The sequence below is a fragment of the Aphelocoma coerulescens genome, chromosome 1, assembly GCF_041296385.1.
Source record: "Aphelocoma coerulescens isolate FSJ_1873_10779 chromosome 1, UR_Acoe_1.0, whole genome shotgun sequence".
NCBI classification, from domain to species: Eukaryota; Metazoa; Chordata; class Aves; order Passeriformes; family Corvidae; genus Aphelocoma; species Aphelocoma coerulescens.
The window spans coordinates 114,329,884-114,346,937 of NC_091013.1; the positions used below are offsets into that span (position 1 = coordinate 114,329,884).

Consider the following 17,054-nt stretch of genomic DNA (forward strand, 5'->3'; position numbering starts at 1 on the left):
AAGGGTGTCAGATAATTAGGCTTTTATGCAAAAAGCCATTGATTTCTGACTTGGGCAGTGATTTGTTTTGCAATGGAAGAGTTTGAAACAGCAAACCAGAGTACAGAGAGCAAATAGAGCACCAGCAATATTATCAGATACCTGTGTTCCCCGAGACACAACAAGGAAGGGTGTATCTAAAGGCACACCCAGGCAGTACAAAACACTGCACACAGGCCAGTTGTACGAGTTGTACAGATGTCTTTTTAAAAAAATCTACCAGACTGTGAAGGAAAAGGATGGTTTTACTTCTCAAGGTGCCTGTCTTCATTAATCAGCCTCCCAGCACTGCTGCCATCTCCACAGGCTACACATCCAACAGCTACACCCTCAGTCACACCGTGGGCCTAGACCCACTGACTCTAGAATTTAATGCAAAGCATGCTTTCAGCATATTTTTGTGATCCTGAAGAAAAGTTGCCTGCCTTCTGTTCTTAAAACAAATGGGATTGTTCCAGATTTTCAGAATATCAGGTATTTATTTCATAATAGTGGTGTATTACAGTGATGTATGTTTACAATAAAAAATGCTGAAGTGATGTATTTCCTAATTACATTCTCAAAGAATTCACATCCAATACCAGCATCTCAACCACCTCCCAAAAGTAATAATAGGGGTCCTCCTGCTAGCCTGGGAGGGAAAATAAGCCCACAAGTCATAGGAAATTATATTTAAAATTCTTTCTAGAGGGTAAAGTGCCCTCTTAGGTGGCTCTTGAATAAATGGAAAGGAGCCCACAGGAATCCTGCCGTTAATTGTGACAGGCTTTGGATCTGTCCCTATTGTTTCATTAAAAACGGGAAATAAGTCTTGTCTACTCAGATAATTTGAACCATACTGTAGCTATGCAAGTATAATTCACTGCAGTCCGAGCCTCCTGTGGGGATAGAGGCATAAATTCATATTATGTGAAAGGGACATAATCCATAACTGCATCCACAAGATGGCTCTGGCCAGAACAACATTTATTGATCAGAAAACCACCTGCCTTCCCCCTTCCCAACCCAGTCATGCACATGGCACAGCAGCTGTTCGTCAGGGGCCTTCTTTCCCACACTCCTCCTAATTTGTGCCTATCACCCATCAGCATGCACACAGAGCTCTTCAGCTCCCATTTGCAAGGTCTCTCTGCTAATCCAGAAAGCCAGGACATTAAAAAAAAAAAAAAAAAAAAAAAAGCTATTAAATACATGAGCAAAAAAAAAAAAAAAAGGGCAAGTAGCCAACATACTTCACATAGACTTGAATTGCTGTTGCTACTTCTGCATATGGCCTGTGCTCCTCACAATGGGCACCTCTGACAGATTGCTTAAAAGTGAGGAAGTGCTTGAGTGCCTAACAGGACACGTTTTGAAATACAAAGAAAAAAAAAGAAACCATGGGAAAAAGACCTTGACTGGTTGCCTTCTGATCTGAGCACCCCAGAGAGCTTGTGGAGGCCGTCACCTGGGAGATATCCAAAAGCTGTCTGGACAGAGTCCTGAGCAGTCAAGTCCAGGTGATGATGTTTGAGCAGGAAAGTTGAACAATGTGACATTCAGGGGTCCTTTCTAATGTCATTCTGTGAAAAATGTGACTTAGCCCAAGTCCATACAGACTTTAGAGCCATCTCCAATACTCTGAACAAAAGCATTAACTGGACATGTACCATGATTATTTCCAAAGCACTGTCTCTTCTTCTCTCCCCCACTAAAATTCAAAGTTGCCTCCTATGAGCTTTAAAGATTGTTTTGAAAAAACTAGCCAAAAATAGACACATGTTGTGCATAGTCCTACAGAGCTTCCAGCCAAGCAAATTATAGTCTGGGGTGGATGAAGGAAGCTGAATCAAAACATATCTCTGCACAAAATGCTTGTGGCTTAGCAAAAGTGGTCTTTTTCTTTCCTCTCATGGTTAAAATATATTGTGTTATGAGCCAGTGTCATGCTATGGAGCACAGAAAAAAAACCGTACTGGTCTTTTAAACAGAGAGTTGTGGGACCAAAGCTAATCCCCAGAAAATTCCAAATACCTTTGAAATGGAAGAGTTACATTGCTGTCTATCTTCAGATGTCTGACAATGGCCTCATACTAAATTTTATCATCACGGTCATAATATTATATTATATTATATATATGTACACCATTATGCATTTTCACAGCATTCAGAAACAGGGAGAGGAGAAACCATCTCTGTATTCTGACCAAAGCCCATTCCAAGCAAAATCTAAGTGTCAAGTTTTACTCTCAAACCAACCAATAAACAGGTGCAGCTGCAGGTTTTGCTGGTTCAGAACACAACCAGATTATTTCAGGTACAGATATTTGAATAGCACAGAGTTCAATGCAGGCCAAAACCCACCCATACTTTGGCCTGACCCCACTAAAGCCAGTCTGCGTGGCTTCCAGTGTCCTGGGTCCCCCATGTCCCTGGCTACATTGTGATCAGCCCACAGAAAGGGGTTTTTAATGCCTTAGGTTCATACTTAAGATCTCAACTCAATCTCTCTGGTTTATCATCCAGACATGAAAGCCTGTGTCTTTCAGTAAGAGAAATGATGAAAATTCATATTGGTATTAGCAATTTCTGCTATGAAAATGGCCTAGATACTATTAAGTTTCCAGTTATCTTCCATAAGAAAATCTGTATAGCCAAATGCAGCTGAGGGCTCAAGCAAGCATCAATAATCTTTGTATTGTGAACCAAACTGGAAAAAATTTTTGGCCCCTGAGGGTCAGGTGTGCCACAAGCCACTTGGCTGACCACCCTCATACAGACAGGTCACATTTTATAAGGTTCCTCACACGGAGTCTTTGGGCAGCCTAATTAAAGTATTTGCACAAATCATATGGCCCTAAATTCTGGTTTGGCACCTCACCCCCTTGCATTCCTAGTGTTGAATAGCTGGCTGTGATTTTCACTCCATTTCATATTAAAGGTGCCAGAATACAACTCTAGAAGGAAGCACTGGAGAGAATATACAGTCTGCTTATTTCTAATAGGCAGATACTACTCCACGTATTGTCCTTCATGGATTTGTGTAGTACTGCATTTGCATATCCTCAAAAAAAGGAATTTTTTTTAAGTAAAGAAATAAATATCAAATCTTGCACTTCTTGTGCACAGTCACCATTCAAGTCCACTTGGACCAAAATCCATCCTCTCTCAGCAATCTCTGTTCCTTGCTTTAGATTTTTAAGACTTAACAGCAAAACAAAAATCTTTTAGCACAATTAAAAGACACCAATCCAAAATGACCACAGTTCAGCTTTAAGACTGATGTCTGAAAAATTCAAGAATTTCAAGGTTCAGCATGGCTTCCTCTAGGTAAACATGGCTGGGGAGGGGGAGCTACAGTTCTTTTTTGTTTGTTTGCTTTTTAATTGGTGCAATAGTCAAGCAGATATATGAGCAAAAGCTTTCTCAGAGCATCTCATGTCTTGTGCTACACTATATTCTGTGACCACTTCAGAGGCAGCCAACTGGTTTTAATCATCCCACTAGGAGACCATCTCATTCCTAGCAGAAAAGCTTCAGGAAAAAAAAGAAAAAAAAAAAGGCAAAACATAATTTAAAAAATGAGAAAAACTCCAAGCTGGCAAAGGCACCATTACTCAGATAAAGTTTTACACTGGGGTCCATCTATTCATCCATTGCTGAATGCTGTCTTGTAGGAGCTTATGCAGAGAGAACAAAGGTCACCTCAGAGTCCTTCCCAGCACCTCCAGAGGTGTTTTTGCTTGCTTAGGGCTGTGCATGAACAACTGCTCAGCACAGAGTGACAGATGGATTTGTCTGAAAGGTCTCTCTGCACTACCAACATGAAAGGGGCTGCTTTGGGCCAAACTACAAGTTGAAGGCATTTAGTTCGCAGCTAAAATCCAATTATATATATATAGAGAGAAAATATATTTATAAATGTATTATCCATAAATACATAATCTCTCAATGTCTCATGTATTGGGAGAGTCTGTACTGCCCCAGCTCTGGCCACAGTCAGTTCCCTGCCTTCCCTCATTTCTGTCTCAGTGGAACAAGAGTTGGATTTCTCATCCTGAAATGGACTTAGGTCACATCCTGGGGGCAAGGGAGGGCCAGGCCAGAGCAAAGGAGTGTCACTGGGACAGTGGTGACCCTCAACACTGACTCCAGCACTTTTTAAGCACCTCTGATTTATGCCAGCAGGTTGGTTTTCCTTTGAAGAGGATGACTTTAAAGTTCCCCTCAGCCTCCCATTGAGCAATTAAACCACATCTTCTATTCTCACAATCTGTTGGATGTTTTAAACAGATTTATTTCTACGAAATGAGTCACTGAAGGTGAAATGATTTCCCATCCTGGAAAGTATAATATCCCTGGAGTACCTACACAAGCTCCAGTGTAATTTTCTACACCCTGTGCCTGCAGTACTCTTGTTGAAACATCTGAGGCCCAAATTTATGCTGGAACATGTGCAATAGGAGACAAAATTTGGCTCCCCAAGTGTGAAATAGTTTAGTTGTCTACTGACTCTACATCAAAAAAAAAAAAAAAAAGAAAAAATCATCAGCTTCTTGGAAAGGATTAATTTTCAAAACTTAAAGTAGTAAAGAGGTGAGGAGAGAGAAAAAAGAAAAGACAAAACCATTTCATTTTTTACACAGTCAATATTCATTCATAATGCTCTGTTGAAAACACTGATATGTGATAAAATTCTTTTGCCCCCAAAATAAAGCAAATATTTTTCTGCCATCTTGAATTTCTCTTTCATCTTCCTAGCTAATGTTTATAAAACATTTTTTGACACAATCAGGCTTAATTACAATTTACAGGAGCAATCCTCATCACACCATCTGAATTCAGGTACCTCTGAGAGCCAGCAGACACTATGTTCTGCATTTGACTGGAGCAGCAGCAGCAGCTTTTATGCTCATTTTCAATCCATATTTAAAAGGAGACCAGACTCAGCCTCCCAATACTCTGATAAAAATTAAAACAGTTATCATTCAATGAGATTTTAATCTCCAGTTCAAGCAAAACCAAAACTGTTTCGGGGATGCTGCGGGGCTCTCGGCTGACAAGGGGTGGCTGCTCCTGCTGCACATTCCCAGCCAGGCAGCCCGTGCTGTCACCCAGGCCAGGGGGAAGGCAGCTTTCCTAAGGGTCCAGCCAAACCTGCACCACAAAACCCCTGCTGACAACCCCAGGCATTTGATTCCAAGCATGGTGACATTTTCCTGGCTCAGAAATGCGTGTATGGGAATATTGCTGGTGGTTAAAGAGAGTAAATCACCAAGACCCACGGTCTTCATATGCAGCAGAGAATGAATTGTTGTGGAAGATGGGAATAGTGGAATCACACATCCCTCTGTTCCACCACTGTGAGACACCACGGTGTCCCAGTGACCAGCACAGAACCTGCTTCCCCCCTGCAGGACCACAGCAGCTCTTACCCCCCTGGCTTTGCTCATCCTTCCAGCCTCCCGCTGCACATTCCTCCCACCCATCATAAACACGGAGAGCAAAGCCCGGGGATTTTGCTGAACAGAGCTCTGAGTGGAGGGGATAAAGCTGTAGGACCTGATACCCCATTACATGAAAGCAAAAGATGCCAAAGTCTTAAAGTACTTTGGCAGAAAGCTCGCTCTGTATAACTAAGAATGCAAGCTCTGTGGTTAGTTTAATCCCTGGAATAGCTCTGCAGATTTCTGAGTAATATTGCACAGGGCAAGTTTGGCTGTAATTTTTTTAATGTATCTTTAAATTATTTATTGGTGTACAACCCTTTCTTTTCTTTATATAAGCTTTTTTCTAAAACATACAGGAGAAGTGAGACAAACACGTATCTGTCTGAAAACAACTTCCACTGTAAAAATTTTGAATCCTGGGAGAGAAATTAGTTCTAGTAGCTGCCCAAGCAGCCACGCAGCCCCATCTAGAAAGGATACATCTGCTGCCTCAAGGAGTTTTTCAAGGAAAAAGGCATTCAAAAACTTTTTATTAGTTTTATTACTACTTTCATTGCCATTAATTGATTCTGAAGCTGTCAGACCTGCACCGAGCTGTTTCTGCATTATTGTCACTCTGCTGTGTCCACAGAAATAACGTCAGGACAGAGATGGAGTAGAAGGGGGAACTGGAGTTGCAGGAGTGGGACAGTTGAGTTGGAGTTATTACAGGGTATTTCAGAAATATTCTCTATTTTCCCCTTTTCTTCAAACACAGGCTTAACATCTGAATACAAAACTTTAGTTTAACAGAGAAAAGGGAGAGAAATGGTTTATGATTTCCATATGTTTTGGTACCTTTAAAATAAAGGCATGGTAATACTTAAAGAGTATTAAGCTTCAAACAGCTGGTACTGTGTTTGTTACTATAATCATCTCTCTAATTATAGTGGAATGTGACAAAAAAAAGGTAAAAAAGGGGGTTACTTTGACAGCTCTGCACTCAGGGCTCCCAATAGGCCACCAATTAGAACCTGGAAAGAGGAAGGAACTTATAAAAACTAATGGCTGCTCAGCAATGGAATATAGGCTTATTTTTGTTATAAAAGTACTTTTTTCCCCCCTACAAAAAAATCTAGGCTCCTTTAGCTACAGCAACTTTATTTAGGTCACGTTCATGATATATAAACAAAATTAAAGATCTTTTTGTCAGTCAACACTTCTCTTCTGTTTTTCCAATTATATCCCCTGGTTTCTATAAACACGCAAAACCTGTCATGAGCCTAAAAGTGAGTTCCTGATGATAAACGAAGATATTCTGATTTCCAAAAGTCCATGATCAGTCTGAAGGGTTTTAGTCAGTGGTTCTGTGTAAATTTGCACAAAACGATCCAAGTCCCACAGCATTCAGAGAACAGGTTTACAATGCACTTATCCAGCCTCTATCCACTGGTGACCCATTTCTTCTCTCTCAGACTCAGTGACACCTCCCACGCTTAAGGAAGAAAAAACCCATATGTATACACAATATATATAAACAATATAACACACACAATAATGCTGAGCACTCTCAAGGTGATTTAAGGCAGCTTAAAAAACAACACACAGAATGAGATGTAGAACGTGGTCCACTAAGGAAGTCAGTTATCCCAGTGCAAGGTTTAATCCAGCTGCACAGAGGTTAATGGGTATCTTTTCCCTCACTCCAGTGCAGTTGGATTTGGCTTAATTACTTTCTCTGTAATGAAAACGGCTTTTTGCCCCTGCTTCATTTCTTTTATCACTGCTCTGTAGCTTCCATACCTTGTCTTTTCCACCACCCTGTTGTTGACATTTTAAAATAGAATTATATTTCCAATGTACAAGCACAATAGTATGTGAATTCAAAACTCATTTAAGTGAAGGCAAATAAAGCTTTTCAAATGTTTTCAGATCTTGGTTTTGGTGCTTGTCTGAGTCTATCCCACAATACTTGGCAATTCAATTTTCTGTTTTGAAATTGCACAGAATGTTTTTCCACAGAGAAGACTTGCCTAGGAAGTTCAAAGAAAGCCAAGTTTGAACAGGCATTTTTTATTTTTAAATCCCTGCATTGAGGTTATTTGTACCCAGAAGCTCTGCTCAATGACAGCTGCACAATGAGAGCCTCAGCTGGAGGAAGGGTTTTGCTGGTATTGTCTGTCATTTCAAAGTGAGATGGTTCTAGCAAGAACCACTTATCTATGAACACACATGGCACACAAGTAATTCTGGCCTCATATCCAAAAGAATCCTTTTAATTTAGCATTTGCAAACACGACTCCTGATGGGAGAGGTTCCTCTTTTTGGTGGGGGGTTGATTGGTTGTTCAGTGGCTTAATCCTACTTTACTTAAGAGCAAAGATTCTGATTCAGCCAAGGACTTGTGCCTAAATTCAATCACTTATATAAGCTATACACTTGCCCCAAGTTTTGATGATGGGCTGAAAGGCTGTAAATTTATAAAAGAAAAATACACTTACAGTTTATACTCAAATATGTTTGAAAAAATATATAGGGAGTAACCAAACTGATCTTTCAATAAGGTTTTTCTACCAGCATTTTCTTCACTTCTTTAAGGCTCCCATTTTCCATGAACTTCTTACTCCATTTTGTCTAGATATGATAAAACCCACACATCTTTGAATGCCTTGTAATGAAAATCAAAAGTAACGGCCTCTTGAAGGTGTACATGGTTGTTTTCAGTGCTTTCAATATTTGTATTAAAGGAGAGAATGTACACAAGAGATGAGAATGTCGTCTTGAATACCTGCTACAATTTAGACTATGCTACAAAAGTTACATCAGTTAGGTTGTCTCATTGGCCCATCAGTTATTAGCATGGAATAAATGTTTAATTGCTCCATTTCTCTTCATGGCATACCTTTGGTCACCAAAATTTTTGTATTTATATCTGCAGCTACAGCAGTGGAAGACATTTCCTGAGAGAAGTCACAGAAATTTAAAATGGGTATTAATTTTTAATGACTCACTCTTTTCTTACCATTGCACGTAGCAGGAATTCGGAGAATACATCCTTGAAATGGCTCTAATACGTGTTTCCTATTATTTCAAACGTTGCAACAGGCATTCAGAAATCTCTGCAAGAATCTTAAAACTTATCAAGATGCCTTCCTAGACGGTAACATTCTTTCCAGTTTCTGCTGTGAAGTTAAAGTCCATCTGGTTTTGGAACCCTAGCCTGTGAAAGTAGTTAATTAGTTCATGTAGATTTTCCATTAGTGATCTCACTGAACAGACTGATATTGCTCTCAGAAACTAGCATTTTATCCTTCCACACTCTGCAGCTTCTTTCCTGCTCCCATGCAGCCCTGTGACAGTGATTCAAAAATTATTTGTGGTGCACAAGAGTAAAACCCTTTCCTTTATCAAAAGATACCTTGGTCTTACTAAGGCCTTGATTGCAAGGGAAGCTGCACCAGGCTGGCTTCTGAAGTTGATATTCATGATACATAAAATTTTAATCTAAAAAATTTAATCCAAAAGAGATAATCCCACTCCAGCTACAAGGCAAACTTGTATAAAGCCACTTGGGGAGCCCTTTTGCCACCCAGATCTTTGTCACTTGTCCCTGCCAGGTTGCCTCCAGGGACGTGCTGTGTGCTCAGCCTGTCCTACCCACCGAGCCAGGCACGTCAGCTTGGCTGTGCTTATCTCCTAACAAATATAAACCTAGAGCAACACAACATCCCAATGGCTTACAACATTTTCTGAGCTTCAAACCCAGCTCTGGTGTAAGAGGTTACTCTCCAACATGAGCAAAACACAAGGCTCAAAAAGAGCTAGGTATGCAAAGGGTATTTTTTCCTCTTTTCAAGCATGTAAGACTGTATATTTCCACTAAACCTCCTGGAGATGGACTGACACATCAGAGATTTCCATGCAACTAGTTAAATCATGATTTCTATTTGTTTCACACAGACAGAGCTACAAGGATTTAAAAAAAATTTAAAAACCCCAAACAACAATAACACAGAAACCACGTCAGAGAGGGAATCTGGTCTGCTGGCTTTCTCTAATCATGCTGCAGCCAGTCAAAAGAGGTTCAAATGGGATCTTTCCAGAACAGAAACCCAAAAAGTGATAAACAACAACACTGATAGAAATGACAGAGTGGGGAGGGTTTGAACACATTCAGTGAAACCCTTGCCAGAAAAGGCTGACATCTCAAAGAACACCTGGAACGGGACATGATGATCCACACCCCAGGATGATGGCAGCGATGGCAGCACGAGGCTGGGCTGTCCCTTCGTTCAGCCCTGCCCCCGCTGGGAGCCTTCCCCAGAAGCAGAGCTGTGCAAAGGCTGCTCCCAGGCACCACCTTTCCTGGTGCTTCAGGTCTAGCTCAGGGAAGCTATCCCACACAGCAAGCTGTCTCCTCACTTCAAAAGTTATACAACTTCCATTCTTTCCCCTGCTGCATTCCCCTTCCTGCACACGCACTCAGTTTTTGACCAATGTAAGAAATTTCCTGAGACCACGCTGTGCACCTCTACTGGTGTAACAAGTTGGTTGTAATAGCACTGATTTATTCTGCAGTGTTAAAAGGATCATGTTAAAAAATTAAACTCTCAAAGCAAACCAAAGAATGCTGTAAAAGCAGATACAGGTAAAGCACTCAGCTTGACTGAATGACCAGTTTCATCGTAAGTTACATCATTACCCATTTCACCTCCTGCTCAACAGCTTTCCCCAGCCTTGTTTCCCAGCTTGAATTCTTTAGATGAGATCAGCTGTTCATATCCAGTTCATAAACAGCTGGAGAGATTTACCCTGCTGTGAATGAGACTTTGTTTGTGTCACTCAGGACAATTAGCTCAATCTTAATTCCTCTGTTAAGGACAGAAAAGCAGCCTGCTGAAAGAGTGCACACAAGACCTAAATACATATACAGGTGTCCACAAAGTAGTTTGTAAATATGAGAGCCTGTACATAGTTTTAAAGGGTAGATTTACAGTGTAAATCCCTAGATCTTAAAAAAATGAAGACAAAACCTCTACAGGTATATATAGTCCAAAGCCATTTGCTTTCACTGTGGTTCATACAGCTACTTTTCATGTTAACAGTTCGGTGCCAGCAAAAATGCTATTGCCTTCAATAATAATTAGAGAGGTGGCAGCGAGGGTGTTCTAATTAAAGCGGATTTAACTTTTGTATGTTAATTACTCTCAGTTAGTATCAATCAAGTAGAGGAATAATGGGGTCGTTTCACATTTAAATCACAGAAGCTTCAAGCATAAGCTGCCTTAGAGGAAATTACCTTGTAATTTAACAGTGTTATTAATAATTGCTTGTAAATGGTAACAGCCAAGCTGTTGCTCAGGCTGTGCCTAGTGGTTGCAATTATAACCATCCACACAAAAACTGACAGAGGTAAATTCTAAATAATCCCTTCTCAGGGTTTCAATCTGCTCATTTTGTTTACATCTCCTGCCTTCGTAATTAACGTTACCCATCTTTGCCCGTCAGCCAGACATTCTTTTTGCAGGGCACTCCGATGTGCTGTTTCACCACACCATCCCTGCCTGTGCTCACCTGCCTCCTGACAGCAGGGGGACCTCCCTGTTCTCCCAGCTGCTCTCAGCTGCACTTACAGGCAATTTTTCCAGCGTAAAGACCTGCTTTTACATCAGCAGTTAACACAGAGTGAGACTACAGTGTGAGAACTAATTGATAACATTGTCCACTGACACATTTAAACTTCCTTTTTCCTGTGCACTCTCTGTTTAGAGTCTAAATACATAACCAAGCAACTGGTACATGTTGTCCACAGAAAATAAAATAGATACTTATCTTCATAGTGAGCTTAAATCCTTAAGTTATGTGTAGTTTTTTTCTGAAAGGGTGGAGAGAATGAGCATGCATCTCGCGATTAGATAGGAGTATCTTGGGAAAGCAGATCAAAATTAATATCAAAATTCTGTTTACCTTCAGCTATAATTTACCTGAGCTATAATTTTACTCAAGGACTCCAGCAGCAGGAGATCTTGTGCTGTCTTACCCATTCCAAGAAACACTGTTATTATGCATCCACCAAAATAAAAGACTGCACCCCTTAAAGAATTCAATGCAAATGCAATCTTCTCTAAAAATTCCCAAGAGCAGAAGAATATTTTAAAAAAATGGGTAGGAAGAACCTCTAATCTGCAAGACTGCATGATTGTCTCAGTAAAAAAAACTAAATACATAAGTACAACAAAACACAGGAAACACATCATGGTGTGCCTCTAAGCTTCCTCCTACTTAAGGATCTCAGGTAACTTTTGAAAGTTTTACTAATGAGCAGCTGCAGGAGAGTTACTGCAAAGCCAAGTAACATCTTCAACTTCAGCAACAGAATCACAGAAGATTTAAGACCCACATATCAGCTTTAGCTGATTTCAGTGCTCCTGGCCAGACCCTACTGAAACAAAGAAGGCCATTTCACTGGTGAAAAAATAGATGAAAACTTACCTGAGTTGTAGTCTTTTCTCAGGAATGGTCTGGTGAAATATAACAAAATCTCTTATCTCTTTCTTCAGCTTGGTCAGCAGTCAGCTCAGCTATGAATTTCTATGTAATTACTCTGAGCTTTAACTTAAAAATTAAGCTTTTCCTTATCTTACAACACACTGATCACAAAGTATAATGTTCATTTCTATCCTGGAACTGAACTCTCCTTTGATAATGCTCACTCAGTGAGCCAACACCTATAAAACCAGAGCAGCATCCATCACTCTGTGTTTCCTAACCACTGTTTCCTCCCTCCAGACATTACATCAGGGGTGCTAAGAAGTCTGTCCATATTCAGCTGTGTACTGAGAATGGCAACACCTGTTACAGGGCTCTGGTGTGCACAAAACACCCAGAATCAAGGGTGGTACTGGGGTTTTATTTTTGATAACTTTTTGGTATTAAAGCACTTCCATAATAGTACAGAAAGAACAAAGTGGAGGAATTGTTTTGCTGAACTTCTGGGAAGTTTTCATAGACAGCTTCCCCTTAGTGAGTCAGTTTATAGGGAGAGGGGAGAAAACATAACCTGAGAACTGTTTTCTTGTACCCATTTGAACTTTTAGAAGCCATGACTAGGGTAGGAATATGGAGACAAACAGATATGGCCGAGGAGCAGCACCGACAGAGCTGCACTCCTGTGCAGCTCCTGGCTCTTCGCAGGGGTTGTGTAAAGCTGAGTCTTTTTCAGAGGCTGAGCACTGTTTGTAGCAGACACAAATTGCATTTGGATCCCACAACACTTTCTCTATCGTTTGTTTTTGGATGGTCTCACGTTGTTCTCTCCTTGAAATGTCCCACATGTCATTTCAGAGCTCAGTAAGTTGCTCTCTCTTAAGGCACTTTTTTTCCTGAGATTTATTTCAGGTTCTCCCCTTCCTTGAGCCTCTTGTGCTTTTCTCAAGAACGGACAGGAGATGCTACAGATGCACCTGCTCAGAGATCACAGTAAGGCACTTGCAGCTTCCCATATCGGAATTAATCTCTTAATTAACAGACAGCAGAAAACCACATGAAAAAGTACAGCTCTGAGAGACCAGGCCACCACTTTGTATCCTTTTTTCATGTGTAATTTACAAAGATAGTGCTGGGCAGCAAAGGGATAAAGTGAATATTTGCCCTTTTTTTTTTTTTCACAGAGCTTGAAAGAAAGCAGTGTAGAAAGCAGATCTCCTGCAGCAGCATCCTGCTGGGCAGGCTGGATGCAGCTCCCTCACCTCACTCACACCGCTCGGTGTGGGAGGTGACAGGGATGCGACCCACCGCAATGGCACATCTGTCCCGAGGAGTCTGGCAGAGCCAGGGACAGCAGGATGCTGGGGATGATTTTCTGCCTTTTGGCCTCTTTTATGCTCCTTAACGTCAGCGTTAAGTGAGCGTGGATGAGCACAAGCAGTGCTGAGTGGGGACATTTCACACCCACTTGGTGCAGGTGCAAAGAACTGTGCAAAGTGCAGAGCAGGGAGCGCAACACACCCTTCACGCAATCCTGCTGAGGCTGTGGATAGTACACGAGGAAATGATCCCTCGGTGACAGCGAGTTTTGATGAACTTAAACCTAAATCTTGTTACTCTTTCCAACAGGAGTGTACTTTCCAGATTAATGAGAGTGACACAAGAGTAGGATTTGGCCTCTGTTCTGTGTGTCCTACCCTTTCTGGGCTCCCTGCCATAATATTGCCAATACATCTCTGATTTTTTGGGTTTCCTGTTGAAGTTAGGATCTGGGCCCGCAAAATGGGTGGGGGAAAATAACCCAAAATAACTGAAACATCTCCAGGCCTTTCCCTTCCTCCCACAGTAGCCAAATAACGACAACTGCAGCAGCAGAGTCCCATTTTACCTGGATCCAAAGATGGATGGGAAGCTGGGTCTTCTGAGCTATAATGGAGGACAAATATCTGATAAACCATTTCCAAAGTTGCTTTCAGTTTGTGCTGTTGTACAACACATCCAGTAACCACAGAATAACAGGAGTGCAACTCAATTCTTGTGCACTGCAAGGGTTCAGATGGCTTAATGATAGATAATAGCTCACAGTTCACAAATGTCTTCTTCTCTTAGGTTTAGCTTAGTTCAAGAACACTCTGTCTACAGATATGGACAGTCAAATTATTTGGGGGTTAAAAATACAATGTGGATAAACACCAACATGACAGTGTCAGCCACAGGAGATGGAAATGATACCCAGTTATCACTTCAGAGCACAAAATTACACCTCCCAGTGACTTCATAGTATTAGCAGTCTCAAAACTAATGATGAAAAGGACAAAAGCTTTATTGTTAACAGTCTTAGCCCATGTTGCTGATGTTAATATTGAAAGACCCCAAACAACAAACCAACATACAACGCCACAGCAGAAATCTCCCACTAAATGGAAAAAAAACAGGTATCAGGAAGCCCAGCAGTCATAAACTTCAATTTGACAACTAAGAATTGCACTCTTCATGCAAAGACGCTGAGGCACGTAAGAAGATTTGAGTTTTAGACCACTTTGGAAACCCATTTATGGTTCCTGAAGATGCCTAGCTTGCTGCAAGCACACTGAATGGCCACTCTTATGAAGACTAACAACAAAAGCACTAGCAGCAAGATGCACAAGCTCCCAGCGGTGGATCCAGCTCTCGAAGACTGAATCCCTGCAGGAAGGCCTGCTTTCAAAAGCAGTCGTAGTGCTGGTATCCCCAAGGAGCCACTAGTGTTGGACATGAAGCAACAATCTCACCCCTGCTGGGAGGGCTTGAGTCACAGCTCCTGGTGTCCCTCCTAGAAAGCTCTGCTTCCAGCCCTTTTTCATCGGCTGCTGTTGTTAATGATGGGGCCATAAATTAAAGTGGATTACAGAAGCAGTATGTCATGACAGGTACTGGAAGCGATGGCTGCAGCCTCTGCCATGTGGTGTGACAGTCACCAAGCACTGCCAATGTGGTGTATTGTGACTATCAGTTGGAGAGACACCCCCTCATGCCAAAACCAACAGGGTCTCAACTGAGGCCCAGCAGAAGCAGTACATAATTCAGTGAATAATTCTCTCAGAAAAGCCCTTGAGTATGGCTAAATAATGACCTTGTTTACCTCATTTAGCCCCAAGTTCTCCAAGTACGAGTTGGCCACGAAGAGCTCTTGTGCTCTCTGATATCTAGCTGGGACAACATGTCCCGTCTTTGTTTTCAGCCATCAGGCTTGTGTCAAACACACCCTGACAGCTGCAAAATTTTTTGGTGAAAACAATAATTCCACTTTTCCTTTCCATCTGCCTGCAGATGGTTTAAATCTGACCCATCAAACAGCAAAGAAAAAAAACAACAAAAAAAGGGAAAATAATATTCCAGCTGAAATGAAATTATAATGATTACTGATTTCATATATCTCATGAAATCTCAGGCCTGAGATTTGCATAAGAGTCTTTGTAATGGTGAATTAAACTGTGCACAGGAGAACTGGAGGTTTTACCAGTGGATCTGGGTTCTCTATACTTCCTCTCAGACCTCTGCAAGCTAGCAAACAGCCACATGAAAAATAATCAGCAATGTCTGTCACAGATGACAGCTGCATCTTCTCCCTCACTAGGGAAAACGTTTGTTAAGAACCACAGAAGAACAGCCCAAAATATTATAAGGGAATTGTTTCTGAAGGGACAGATTTGAAGCTTGAAGAACTTCGTTTCAATGTTAAGTTTCTCCATGCTTCAAATCCAAATTAAAAAAGAAAAATTGATATTATTCCCTTCTTTTTATCAACTTCTGCACCACAAACACTGTTTTGCAAGTGCCCACTGTGAATGCTGAGTTTGTTCATCAAGGTTTTGCCTGTCAGGCACTGTCCAACCGGTTTCAGTGTATGTTTGACAGGACCAGCACACACTGCAAAGTATCATAGACACAAAGCAACTAAAAGAAATTCCTTTCTGCCAGTGATCTGGGGGTGAAGAAGGAAATGCTGTGTCTTCTCGTGCTGGTCTCACCACAACGTGCAGGCATTGGATGGAGGAGGAAAGAAAGAAGTTCAGTGTTCTGTTCTCTTGTTGTTTCTGTCTCTCTGTTTGGCTCACCCAAATCTGGCACAAGTAGTGTTTTCTGGTCTTTTGGTGTCTACTTTCATACAGAGAGCAACTATTTCTCCATCACAGAAGAGAACAGAAAACCAGGCCATATAGGAGCCATAAAAAAGTAAAATTTTTTCAGTCATGGGCTTTAACAGTGGCTTCAAAAATTTTACTGCATCATCCAGACTGGTTGCAATTTCTGGTCATTTCAAGGTGAAACTGGTGGTGGCATATATGCAGTCACAGGAAGATTTTATGGGGGGTAAGAGCCGAGGAAACAAGAGTTCAGGAACGTGTCACTCTGTGAACCAGGAGAATGTAGAATTAAGGAATTGCAAATTGCTGTAGATTGCCAGAGTGTCCATCCCCACAGTGACAGGGACACCGGTTAGGTGACGTTACAGCACAGGCCAGGTGATGATGAGGTTCAGTACTAGATCTCAAAGATCTCCTTCAGCATAGTCACAGAGAAATCTCAGTGACAGCAAGGCAAAGAGGCCAGCTAACACTGCCTGAGAGCAAGGAGAATGAGCAGCAGCAAATCTGTGTAGGATGCACTTAAGCTATTTCCATGGACAGAATAAACGGGACTTTTCCTGAGGGAGCCAGAAGGTCTCCTGAGCTGCTCTGCTTCCACTTTGTCCTTCACCCAGGCTGCTGTTCCTGTCAAGCACTTCCCTTTTTTGTGACTGAAACCACCAAGCAAACAGAAAGAGCTCCCATTTGTTCTGCACCTTTGGACATCTACACATCCAAGTGTCCCAGCTGATGGACAGGAGAAGCTCAGTGTGCACACAGAAGTGTGACACAGAGCTGCTGCTCCATGGGCCTGGACATCCACGCTGCCAGACAGCCAGGAGTTTGGAACACTGCCCTTAAAGCAGTGGGACTGGAAAACAAGAGCAAGGAAAGAGGTGGAAAAAACTCAGTAAAAACAACAGGTGGCTAAGTCACACCAAATATCCTGTAGAACTTGGAAGTGGTACAGTTACTACGCATAGAGGATGAATTACCCTCTGGAAGGGTGTCT

The 17,054-nt window shown here is 41.5% G+C and overlaps 1 long non-coding RNA gene across 1 annotated transcript; it reads right to left on the bottom strand.

Moving 5' to 3' along the window:
• Positions 1–6,571: 6,571 nt before the first annotated feature.
• Positions 6,572–15,632, bottom strand: LOC138115163 (uncharacterized). The gene is made up of 3 exons (XR_011153079.1): positions 11,940–15,632; positions 8,470–8,667; positions 6,572–6,942 (listed from the first exon to the last, which is right to left on the bottom strand). It is a non-coding gene; the product is annotated as an uncharacterized lncRNA (long non-coding RNA).
• Positions 15,633–17,054: the final 1,422 nt, after the last annotated feature.